The following is a 13,594-nucleotide window of genomic DNA, read 5'->3' as shown; positions in this document are numbered from 1 at the left end:
GTTTGCTTGGATCTTGCTGATTGAATCATAGCGGTAAGCCTAAGTGACGTCCTTAGTTATGGTTTATTTAATAAATTCATTTTCATTAGCTTCAATATTACTAAAAATTGATATAAAATTATGCCTTTGAGCTAGCTGATAACCATACAACATTGGTTGCACCCATGTTACTAAGGCCAAGATGTTGGCTTACAATTAAAACTATGAACCATGGGAGATCTCAACTTCAATTGCTACTGCATGAACCAAAATTCGATGGTATTCTTCCCCCTCTTTCTGGACTCCAGCCATTTTCTTTATTCATTGAAGTTCTAGTCTACTCTATGTTAGCTCATTTTTGCGTCATCCTGACATTTATTGAAGAGTTTATCCATCTATAAACTATTATTTTATGTGGGGCAGCACATTCATAAAATTGGTGTAAACCTTGAATGAGTTTGAAAGAAGTCAACTTGAATTTTGTTAAAATTTGTATATTAGTCTTGGCTTCAAAATTGTTTGTTCCCAAGGTATCAAATGTGTCCTTTAAAACATGTTTTATGAATTAATTGGGTGACATTTCATAGAACAAATCAGTTTTCTATTCAACTATTGATATGCATTAGTTTCATACTAGTGAGTGTAGTTCTCACAGTGTGACGGCCCTTGCTGCACTGCCTCTGTGCGTCCTATCTTCATTCCTCTCTTTCACAAATTTCCTGCCTTCTGAATTCTGCCTCTGAGGGAATTCTGCCCTTTTCCTCTCCAATGGTTAATTATTCTAGGAAGTGTGTAACCCCCAGTAGTGTTATCATTCACTTTCCTGATATTTTATTTGATTCTGACTTGTTATTTGACTGATCATTGAATCATGCAGGCAAGTTCAGTTTCAGCCCTGGAGAGTAACTAACGACCGTAGTCTCAGTGGTTCTGTAGCTCTACAGAGATGTGCTTGAATGTATTTGTATGTAGGCACCTATGAAATGCATCACCTGTCACAATATTTTAACTTCATTTTGTAAACATACATACGCACATATATTCATTTTATTGTTAGCTACCATTAAGTTCTTTCCAACTCATAACAACCCTGTGGACAATAAAACAAAACATCACCTGCTCCTAAGCCATCCACACAATTGTGATTTTTGAACCCACAGTTGCAACCACTGCATCAATCCATCTTTTTGAGTCTTCCTCTCTTTTGCTGACTTTCTAGTTTACCAAGAATGATGTCTTTTTCAAGGGACTGGTCTCCTCATGACATGTCCAAAATATGGAAAAAGAAGTCTCACCATTCTCTTTTCTAAGGAGCATTTTGGCCATTCCTCTACCAGTCCTTGGTTCTTTCAATATTCTTCACCAGCACTGTAATTCAAATGAAATCATTTTTCCTTATTCAATGTCCAACTTTCTTGTGTATGAGGGTAATAAAAACTCCACGGCTTAGGTCAGGCTCATCTTAGTCCTTAAAGTGACATGGTTGCTCTTCCACATTTTAACAAGGTCTTGTGCAGTACATTTTCCCAAATGCAATAAATATTTATTGATAGATATATCAAAATTAGAGAAAGAAGATTACTTTAAAAAATCAGTGTATGCAACTGTGAGAGATCGTGAAGTTCAAGATTGATAGACTAGGTTGCAGGCTAGAGATTACTGCAGTGTAGTCACCTCAAATCCATAGGTCTGGCAATGGGCAGAGAAAGCGGGTGACTGCAAGAGAAGGATGATGGGGTTCTAGAGAACATCTATTCATAACCTGAAAGGAGAATACGGTTTGCAGATGCTCCCTTTTAAAGAAAAATGATTTTAGTTGATAACTTGAAGCCCATCCATAGTATTTGAAGTAATCTGCTTACCTAGATATGCCCAATTGAATTACACATAAGAAATTCATAAGAACAATTATACTAGCATTTGACCAAACACCTGCGTACCCTAGCACAGCCCAGTTGGCATAGGCTGACCACCATAGTTTCTATGCAATAAATAACTATGAAGTGAATGACTAAGTGAATATTTGAAAACATTAGTGAATTCCATAATAAAGATTCCATAATAAATTTATTCCATAATAATTTTTCTTTAAAGCTTTCACGGCACGGTTGCTGTCTAGCTTCTGGACATTACAGTTCAGTCATATCCATACAGTTCAGTCTGGACATTATAGTTCAGTATCCACAGTACACTGCTTGGTTACAGTTGTGTTCACCCATGTTCCTTACGTTGAGGACAATCTCTTTTCCATTACCTTCATACACAGCTTGTGCATGGCGCAATGGATGTATGTATGGATTGTGAAAAGAGTTGTGTGAGCCCCCAATAAAATGATTTTAATAAAAAACCTAAGGAGGGTGATCTGTGGAGATTTTTAAAGGTTCCTGTGGTGGGTGATAGGGATCCTCATATGTGTTCCATTTACATGAGTCGAACTAGCAGATATACATTTACTGTACAAGTTGTATTCAAATAATCAATTAATGTCTGTATGTACATTCCTGTCTTTCACAACTAATCCGCAACATATGCCATAACTCCCCTCATGCATATTGGGTATTTAAACAAAATTTATGAAAACAGAATGAAACAAATGCTGGATTTGTTTGATTTTCCTAGAACTGTGCCTAGAAAATAAATAAAACAATGAAGAAGTAATGAATACTATAAGAAAAGATACTTTATTATAAATGGAATTTATAATAAATTGTGAATGTGTCTTATTAGCCTCTGATGATAATTCAAAATAGGCACATTGAGAAGTAAGAGCTTTAATGCTATCCATTTAGAAAATTGTATCACAAATAAATATCTCCCCTTATATCAATTACCTAATTCTTTTTTGCTATGTTCTTTTCAAGCTTTCTTTGCTCCTGTAAGTTAAACTTGCATAAGGATTCCAGAAATTTTTTTACAAATAATACTTTAATTTCTACAGAAATAGAATAGAAATTATCTCAGACTTTCAGAGTATGATTTTCAAGAAGTATCATTGGCTACCAATAAGATATTTTTATTTCATATTTGGCAGATATGGTGTCTATTATCAACATGGCTAGGCCATGGTTCTCAGACATTCAGCAAACAATGCACTGATTGCTGTTCTGTAATGTAATACAGTGCAATTATCTTCATTCTGTGATCTTATGCAAGACAATCAATCGAACAGTCAATCAGTATGTAGAACTGTCCCCTTGTACTGTCCGTTCCATATCCTCCTTGCCCTCCTTAAGCTCTCCGATAGTTATGTCTCTTTGCCTGGTGAGGTGACCCAAACCTTCATTCCTAAAGCTTCCAGGCCATCAGTACACATGTCAAAATTGGGCTGTTAAAGATTTTCATTGATTTCAATCACAGGACATAGCAGTACGAAGGGACATGAGACGTTAGGGATTTCTAAAATTCCACACGGGTTCTTTACCACCATTTTGGAATATCAGTCCAATTTCTCCGTAAAAATTGTGGATCAAGGCACTATGGTGGTGACACAGTGGATAAGCCATTGGATGCTAACCGAAAGTTTGAATAAAGACATAGCAATGTGCTTAGCCTTATAGCCATGGAAACCCCATGGGGCAGTTCTACATTGTCATACATGGTTGCTTTGACTTGGAATTGGCTAAACATAGTAGATTTGTTTTAGTGGGATCAGTATCAATCACATCAGCCAATAGGGTCCAGACAGATTGAGTTTTGCTAAAACATCTGTATGCACTGGAAGAGGTCAGCACGGTTAGGAACACTGTGTGGCTTTTCAACTGACTGGTTGCTCACATTAGATAACAAAATAGACAATGATCCTATTACATTACATCATGGAAGAGCAATCTGTCAAACTCCTAAGAATCATAGGTTAGTCAAGTTGGCATATAACTTTAACTATCACAGTGATATTGTGACATAATTGTAATTGTAGAAATATATAAAGGTAAAAAAGGGTTTGAAAAAATCCTTTTTCTCATGAAGAGCAAGATATAAGTTATAATATAAACTAAATAGGGAGTACAAAAAAGTAGTGGGGGGAAAACTAATAGCAGGCATTGCGTGTAGAAGAAACATCACAAAATAATATTCCAAATATGAAAATGAGCATACAAAGTGGTAAAGAACAAGTGGGACTAAAGAATGAATGTACTTCCATGTGGACATGACAAGAGACACGGAAGTGGCTACCATGTATAAAATAGGTTTAGACAGTTATGATACAGATGTAGGCAAGGCATGATCCTACCTTCAATGATTCAAAATAAAACATACTTACCCACGCATGCTCACATCCATTGGTAAAGAATAATGTCAAATTGTGTAATTGCATTGCAATATGAACTCAAAAAGAGTATTTTGACTTGGAATCATTTTGGTGTTCTTGTTATCAAGTTGTTCTCAAAACCACATTCAATATTTTTTAAATCAAAACTTGCTAGTGTGAAATTGTTTTCACACTTTATGTAAATGGTGTTTTAGTGGACGTTTTTAATTCATTTTCAAAAGTTAGAATTCTGGAGTTATTGTAAGATTTTTTTTCAAATCAGTTAAATTAGAATCATATAATTCTAGAGCTAAAAGAAACTTAAATTCTCTACTCATTAACCTCATTTTATGCAGAAAACTACTGATACTGGAGAAAAGAAAACTTTCTCCAGATTACACAGCAGTCTTATCTAGACCTCCTGTCAATACATTTTTCCTGCGTGGCACAGTACAATTTTTTAGTTTTGAGCACACTTCCCTTCTGAATTATAGTGGAGCAATATTAGCACTTTTAGTCATTCGACCTTAAATATGATCACTTATAGAAGGACTGTCTTTTGATTTTAACTTTCTTTTTACATTTAGATTATTAAAGCAATAAACACACAACTGAAAAGCATCACAATGAAATAGCAAACTATTCTTGAATAGAAATAAAATCATTTAATTTACTAAAAGGAAAATAGGTTTTATGATAAAAAAGTTTATGTATGCATGTAGATTGAAAGCAATAGAAATAGGAAATAGATGGATTATGGTTTATGGTTATATGGTTAATGAAAAATTATGCATCTTAGTAACTAGTCCAAAATTTCTGAGAGCAGGAAATACATATTCTAGTCATCATCCTAAACTATAATACTTAATAGTCATAAGTAAAGTTAGTGTAGAGGCATTGTGCTTATGTGGAGTGTTGAACTTATTTTAGTCTTCTACGTTTACTCAATAAATTGATATTTATAATATTACTATACATATGTATAGAAAGTAACTTATTGATGATAATATAAATAAATAAAAGTAGTTCCTTATTATGTTTAGATAAAGCATTCATTTGGTTCATGATTTTGTTGTGAACCAGCATCTTTTCAAAAATAAGTTTTGTTTAAGCATATATAATTTGGAAAAACTTAAAACATTGCCCCAGTGAAAGGACTACCTGAGATAAACAACTAAATTAACTGACAAAAGTGGAGTGCTAAATGTAAATTATAGGTACTAAATTATATAAATTAAAATAAATACAAGAGATAATATGGTCTGCTGCAAACACTGCAAAATTATACATTTTTTTAAAATACTTTTATTGGGGGATCTTACATCTCTTATCAAAATACATACACTCATCCAGTGTTTCAAGCACATTTATACATATGCTGCCACCACCATTTTCAAAGGATTCTTTTCCATCTTGAGCCCTTGATTTCAGCTCCCTATTTCTACCCCACCCTCCCTGACTGCCCTCCCTCATGAATCCTTGATAAGTTATAGATTATTATTTCCATATCTTACATAGTCCTCCATCACCCCTCACTTACTTTTCCATTATTTCTCTCCCTGCAAGGGGGTTCTAGGTTGATCCTTGTGATAGATTTCCTCTTTCTCCCCGAACCCTTCCCTAATCCTTCTGGTATCTCTATGCTCATTGTTGGCCCTGAGGGGTTTATTTATGCTGATCCCCTTATTTGTATCTTATCCCTTATCTGTAGCAGTGTGTATGCGCTTGTCTAATCTGATTTTTAAGGTAGAATTGAGGTCATGATAGTGGCATGAATGAAGCACCAAATGCTCACCTTCCCATCACTGTCTCTGAAGACAAAATGGGTGCATAAGCAAATGTGGTTCAGAAAGCTGATGGTGCCCAGCTATCAAATGATATAACATCTGGGGTCTTAAAGGCTTGAAGATAAACAAGCGGCCATCTAGCTCAGAAGCAACAAAACCCACATGGAAGAAGCATACTAGCCTATGTGATCATGAGTTGTTGATGGGATCAGGTACCAGGAATCTAAGACCCAGAATAAAACCATATCCAAGGTGAATGGGGTAGGAGGGGCATGAAGTGGAAACCCAATGCCAATCTGTAGACAATTGGACATCCCCACACAGAGGGGTCACAAGGAAGAGATGAGCCAGCCAGGGTGCAGTATATCACTGATGAAAATTATACATTTCAAAGTAATAGGTTTAATTTTGTATAGTAGAATTGACATAAAAATCAGTGTTTTGACAAAATCTGCTCATTTAAAATTTTCCTACTAGTGTGAATCTGTGGAATGAGAATACTGCTATTATAGAATAACTAGAAAGGTTAGATAAAAATATTGAAATTTTTTTTAGTATGAATGAACTGATGGCACAGCAAGAAAGTAAGCAGAAACCCAGAAACAGTAAGGTGGAATAAGTGCTTGAAGTGAGTGAGATTGCTTTATCTCCCTGCATTCTGTGGCCCAAAGTCTAGTGTTTAATAACTAGAAAACACCCCCCCCAAAAAAAAAACCAACCATAGATAATTCCAGGTCTGTTCGCTGACTTTTATTGACTCTCTCCCCAACTGGTCCTGGGGGAATTCCGGGAACCTCCCCTTCTAGCCTAAAGTCTAATTTTGGGGCTCCTCCGATGTTTTGTAACTGCTTTGCTCCCATTGCTAATCTGTTATGGTCCCTTCTATGCTGCCCAGGTGTGGGGCGTTCACACCAGACTAACTCCCTGCTGTGTGTCCCGGTATTGTCTCCTGTCACAGTATGCCCTGGTGAGGGGACATCCTGTCTTGAGTTGTTGTCAATCCTACAGTCGGTCTTCCCTGTGCCTTAGCAGCTCCGTGCAGGGATGTAGTCCTCCGGGCTTGGTGTGCCAATATGGGGTCTAGACTGTCCCTCTCTCTTTTCCCTTCTAGGTTTGCTTCTGTGTGGGCGTGGCTTGTCAGCCCCTCCCCCCAACCTGTAGGCTTCGTGTTGTCCCTCTGTAGCACATACTTCTAGGGAGGGGGTCAGCTTGGTTCTGATTGGGGCCAGCCCTATAGCCAATTTTTTCCATGCATTACTCCACGTGGTTATGTTGCCCTCAAGGTTTGGTGAGCCATGGTGGGGTCTGCATGGCACTCCCGATTCTGTCAAGACATACCCAATACTCCCCCTGTGTAGGTCAGTGCCCTGCTCCCCTGTGCCAACACCTCCCTTCTCCCCCTTTGTACCCCTTCACCTTCCCCAATTTCCCCTTCTTTGTGTTGGAATAACATGTATCTCCTTGGGTTTGGTTTGACAACCACCCAACTGCCTGTACCTCAACCCGTATAGTGTGAGGTAAGTGGTTTTTCGTCTATAGCTACTGTGCTGATTATACTTATCTCAGACAACTCATGTTACCCTTTTTCTTTGTGATTGGCTAACTTCGCTTAGCACAATTTCCTCCAACTCTTCCCATGAAATGATGTGCCTCATATGGTCATCAGTACTTAGTACCCCATTGTGTGTATGTGCCAGAGTTTTCCAATCCACTCATCTATTGATGGAAATGTAGGTTGTTTCCAATTCTTTGCAATTGTGAATTGTGCCACAATAAACATTGGAAAGCAGATGACTGGTTGTGGTTTATTTCTTACCTCTTCTGAGTATATGCCCAGTAGAGGGATAGCTGGGTCACAAGGTAGCTCAATTTCCATTTGCTTTAAATATCACCAGATGGCTTTGCACAGAGGCTGTACTTGGTAACTTTCTGAAACACCACAAGACATGGATAAAACTAGAGAACATTATGCTTAGCACACTCAATTTTAAACATATATATATTTAATAACACCATTTGTTTAAGGAAAGAACAAAGAGGAAGAAACTTGATTTATAAATCAATAGAGAAGATTTTGATGACGAAGAGGCCAGGGAACAAGAGATTTTAACAAGATATTGTTGTTTTTGGTGTGTGTGTTTGGTTTTTTTTTTTTGCGATAAGCTATATGTTATTCTGGGTAGACTAGAGAAATCTAGGGAGATTCATATGTGTGTAAGAGAGAGCTTTATATCAAAGAGCAATTGTGTATTAAGAAAACACCTCAGCCTAGTCTAGATCAAATCCATCAGTCCAGTATTAGCCCATATGTCTGATATCAGTCTATAATTTCCTCTTCAGACTCATGTAACACAAGCAATGATGCAAATGCGGGGAAATAACAGGCCAGTAAGTGGAATGTCTTGTGGATCCAGAGGTGATAAAAGCATTTCATCGCTAGCTTGCGTCTCCATGTGGCTCCTCCAGCTCCAGCGTTTTGGTTCTATCAGCCAAGCTCCATGTGGCTTGTCTATAGGAATGTCTTACAGGGAGATTATGTGTCTTGCCTCCAGGGAAGAAGACTTTCCAGGGAAGGGGAGTTACATAATCTGTTGTCAATTTGAGACTATTACGAGTGAAGGGGTGGAGGTTAGCCTGTCAGTCAGGTTGCAGCTTGATGACCTCATTTGGAGGCACTAAGGAGATAAATAGCTCACTGGAGGCAGGACACATGCTCGCTCCCTGCGAGACATCCCTGTGGTCATGGAGCTACACTGGAGGCCTGGAACTGGAGGAACTATGTGGATAGCCACACCCATGCTGAGATGCTTACACACCATCACTGGATCCACAGGACTTCCCACCCACTGGCTGTGATCTTCCTGCATTTGGCATCATTGCAACTGTTTCATGAGTCTGAAGAGAAATTCATAGATTGGTATCGGACATAGGGACTAATATTGGACTTGGGACTTGATCTGGACTGGGCTGGGATGTTTTCTCAATATTCAACTGCTCTTGTATACAACGCTCTTTCTTATACACATATCAGTGTCTATGAATTTGTTTCTCTAGTCAACCTGGACTAGGACAACAGGAATTCCTTCCAGATTCCTTTCGCCTCAAACCTAATGGTGGTTTGATTGACTGAAGGGGGAAAAAAGGTAGAGGAACGGTAAAATTGAAATCAACTTGGAGTCTTTAGTGAAAAACAAGTTCATCTCAGACAAAAAATTGAAATTAACATTGTTGTTAAAACAGAAAACTTACTAGGCCGTGAAGCATATTCCAACAAATCTGAGAAAATCTTTTCTGACCTATAACAAATGAATTAAAAATATTTGTTTTTAAAGGTTCCACAAATGTTTCATTGGTTTAACATTAGGACTATGCCAGGATTCCCTTGGCTGGGTACCTCCAACCTTTCCATTAGCAATAGAGGATGCTGATCATCTGTACCCCGGGAACCTCCTTAATGAACAGGCCACTACTCAAATCCGCCCTCTCACCAAAACGAAACACGGTCTGTTATCCTCAGAAGTTTATCATCAGGCTAAGTATAGAAATGTAATGAAGACATCCCCTTCAACAATACGTGGTGCATTATTCAAATGAAAACAATTATATGGAAATTCAGAAAATTCTCAGAAATATACAATATCAATTTATTATTTCAAAATGCACAGGCTATAATTTGGGTAGAATCTCCTTTATGTCAAGATCTTAAAAGTAAATGAAATATCTTTATTTTCAGGAGTTTCACAAGTTTTGAATTTAACTAATGCTTTAAATTCTTGCTTATTATTTTCAATATATTTTTCATAAAGCAAAAAACAAAAGGCCAGATCTTTCCTGTAAAAAGTTAGATAGATGTTTTCTCATTAATTTTGTATCATATTTACAGATGAGAGGGGGGGACAAAAACACCCAGCTTTAACTTAAGTGTAACCTGGTTAACAATGGCAGGTGGTACCTCCCCTTAGAGTTTGCAGAATTAAAATTTACCAGGTAGACATGTAATAAATAAAAACAGCACTTGGAAAAAGTCCTTTGAAAGCAGGCCTTAGGGGGTCAATCACCTGTGCCTCTTACACAGGTGTGTCATTGAGAGGCCAGATCCAAACACACACTTTGATGAGAACCGAGCAAACCGAAGGCGTGTCCGCTGCGGTGTCGGCTGGAGTGACTGGGGCAAACGTCGGGGGCAGGAGGGCTAATCCAAATCCTTGACCCGGAGGCAGATCTCTTCTGTGAAGTCGGAGCACTTTGAATTGCCTCCCAGGTCTTTGGGTAAACTCTTTCCATCTTTACTTGTGGCAAAACACGCAGCCTCGATCTTTGCCACTTGGTCAAAAAGGCCCATGTGACGCAGCATCATCATGGCGCTGAGCAGGATGGCGTTAGGTTTGTCCATGTCCTTGCCAGCTATGTCCGGGGCGGTTCCATGAACCGACTCAAAGATCGCGACTCCATTGGCGCCAATGTTGCCGCTTGGCGTCACTCCAAGTCCTCCGATCAACCCTGTACACAGGTCGCTAAGGATGTCTCCGTACAAGTTTGGCATAACGAGAACATCAAACTGGGATGGGTCTTGCACCATATTCAAGCATACTGTATTGAGGTACATCTCATTAAATTTGATATCTTTACAGTTTTCTGCATTTTTGCAGAAAAAGTCCATCTGACATTCACATGATGTTGGTTTTGTGCACGGCGGTGACGTTGCTCCGGTGGTTGTTCCAGGCATATTCAAAGGCAAACTCAGCAATGCGCTTGCTTGCCTGTTCAGTGATTAGCTTGATGCTCTGCACAACTCCATCGACAATCACGTGCTCGATGCCACTGTATTCTCCTTCTGTGTTCTCGCGGATGGTGACGATATTGACGTCGGTGTACGGGGTTTTGTAGCCTTCGATTGAGACGCACGGTCGGACGTTGGCATAAAGGTTAAATGTCTTACACAGCAACAGATTCATAGATGGATGCCCAGCTGCTATTGGGGTCTTCAACGGACCTTTTAAGCCCATCTTGTTCTTATCCATGGACTCTTTGGCTTCTGGGGAGATCATCCACTTGCCTCCAGGTACTTGGATGGCGGTGACATTCCGCTCCTCCCACTGAACAGGCGCCTTGACAGCGTCAAAGATCTTCATAACAGCAGCTGAGATCTCCGAGCCAATGCCATCGCCTGGGATTAAAGTCACTGTCTGAACGCCACCAGAAAACCCTCTGGTCGCCTGTTTTGGATTGTGGAGTGCCCCCAGTAGCCGAGAGACCTTGGAGATCCACGCGGGCCCAGCCATCGCGTCCCCTCCTCTCCGCGGCGACAGTGGCAACCCGAGTGCGCAGCTCAAATTCTTGCTTATTAAATTACTAAAGTAGTACTAAATTCTGACAGTACCAATGACCCTAATCAGCAAAGTAGCCTCTTTTCTTTTTTGTAAATTTTTTTAACTAGATGAGTATGTCTGAAGTCAAAATTAATGTGGTATTAATGAAATAAATGTGGCATTATGTGAGCAAAGCTTGCAGGTCACATTTGCATTTATTAGATTAAAAATAGCAAAGATAGTTATTAGGGAATGAAATGTCAGAAAAAGAAAACAAGCATTAGATCATTTCAAAAAAATAAGAGCAAAACGGTTTCACCCCTTCGGTGTTGCTGTCACTTCTCTCTCTCTCAGGATTCTTCAAATCCATTTGCTAAAACTGTTCAAGTGCCAGTAGCCATTATTGCCATAAATCAAGAATATTCTGCTCAGTAATAATTAGTGTCTCACAAAAGACTGAAATAATGGGATAAAGGAGTGAAAATAATAGGGGAACCTTACAATTTTAAATATTTATAAAGTTTTATGTTTTGTTTTATCAATTATATTTACATGTAGTTGGGAGTATGAGATTAGAGAATAAAATCTGAGTTAATGTTAAATGTGTAAATAACATAACTTGAGTTTTGTTTTACTCGTTATCTTCTCTGTTTGCTAAAAGTGAATACCTTCCATGTATCGTAAAGCACTGTGCCATTTTAAATCACAGAGCTATCCTTTTTACCTTTCTGCCCATTTTGTAGCATGCTCCTATATTTTTAGCTGATACATTTAAGCACATTGACATCTAGCAATGTATTGAGGCAGTGAATTGAATATCTTTCTTAGATCCTTGTTCAAAAATAATTATAAATATTTATCCTTCTATTACATACCCTTTGGTTTTCTCCAATACAAACATATAATGTATATATGTATCTAAATTTGTTGTATAAGAACAAATACAAACAATCTTTTGTATTTTGAAGAAAATAGTCATGTCTCTACATATTCTTGTAAAGCCAGTTTTCCTATTTTTATGGTCCTCAAATTTGATGCATATGAAGCATAGATTCCATGAGGACTCATATGGGGAAAGTGTAATGGATGCAGGAAGCATCAAAAGAAAATGCAAGGAATACACGGTTACTTTACAAAAAGAATTGGTCAGTTTCAACCACTCCAAGAGGTAATATGTGATTAATAACAGATGGTACTGAATGAAGGAGTCTACGCTGCACTGAAAGCATCAGTGAAAATGAGGCTCCCACAATTTATGTGATACCAATAAAATTATTTCAAAAAACAGATGCAAGACTGAAACACTCATTCATTAACCTATGCCACACAATTTGGAAGACAGAGTGAACTGTCTGAAATAAAAATTTCACTGCCACAAAATCAATTTTGACTCACGGTGACCCTAAAAGACAGGGTAGAACTGCCCCTTTGGGTTTTTGATACTGTAACTATGGGAGTAGAAAGTCTAGTCTTTTCCTAGCAAAGCAACTGATGAATTGAAGCTTCTACCTTGAAGTCAGTTAACATTTTACCAGTAGGCCACCAGGGCTCCTGACTGACTGAAAGATATGCAGATTTGTTTCCATTCCAAAGAAAAGTGATCCAAGATGGCAGACTAAGCCACCACACTCACATATTCTACAGCAAGTATCATGGAAACCTTGAGCTTGAACCTTGAAACTTGAGCTTCAGAAAAAGGATAGAGAAGTGCATTCAATACCATCTGGGAGAAGAGGTTTCCAGAGAAGTGAGACATGTGGATTTTTGATTGGTGTAATGTAGCACAGCCATAATCAGCTCTGCTTGCGTAGGATTGGCACAAGTGCCCACACTGTGAGACTGCCTATGGTGACCATAAGAATGGAGGGATCATTTCTTCTCCACACCCTTCTAGACACTAGACAAGAGTGGCCATCACCTGATCTCACTTAAAAACTCCTGCATAACTACTGCTCTGAGAGGTCAGAGCAGAGTCCTTGTAGATTGGCTTCTCAGACCTTCCTCCCCTCTTCTTTCCCAGGAAGAATATGGGCTCTCCCTTCGGAACTCCAGAGAACACAGTGCTGGAAAAGCTGTCTGTCACTGGCCATCTTAGATGGACAATAACACCTCCCATACACAGCTGCCTTACTTCCAGATGCTTCTGAGCCCTAGAGTTGCTTTCCCTGAATTAGCTCAAATACCCCAGCCACCATCCCAGCCTACACATGCTATTTCAGGGTGAAGTTCCTGACCAAGGTAGGTCAGTGGGAAAAATGAGGCTTCCCACT

At 38.7% G+C, this 13,594-nt stretch overlaps 1 pseudogene; it reads right to left on the bottom strand.

Annotated features, from left to right (window-relative positions):
* Nucleotides 1-10,089: 10,089 nt before the first annotated feature.
* LOC142454495 (isocitrate dehydrogenase [NAD] subunit alpha, mitochondrial pseudogene) lies at nucleotides 10,090-11,328 on the bottom strand (annotated as a pseudogene).
* Nucleotides 11,329-13,594: the final 2,266 nt, after the last annotated feature.

Source organism: Tenrec ecaudatus, chromosome 8, assembly GCF_050624435.1.
Source record: "Tenrec ecaudatus isolate mTenEca1 chromosome 8, mTenEca1.hap1, whole genome shotgun sequence".
NCBI lineage: Eukaryota > Metazoa > Chordata > Mammalia > Afrosoricida > Tenrecidae > Tenrec > Tenrec ecaudatus.
This window is presented reverse-complemented; position numbering and strand designations above follow the sequence as displayed.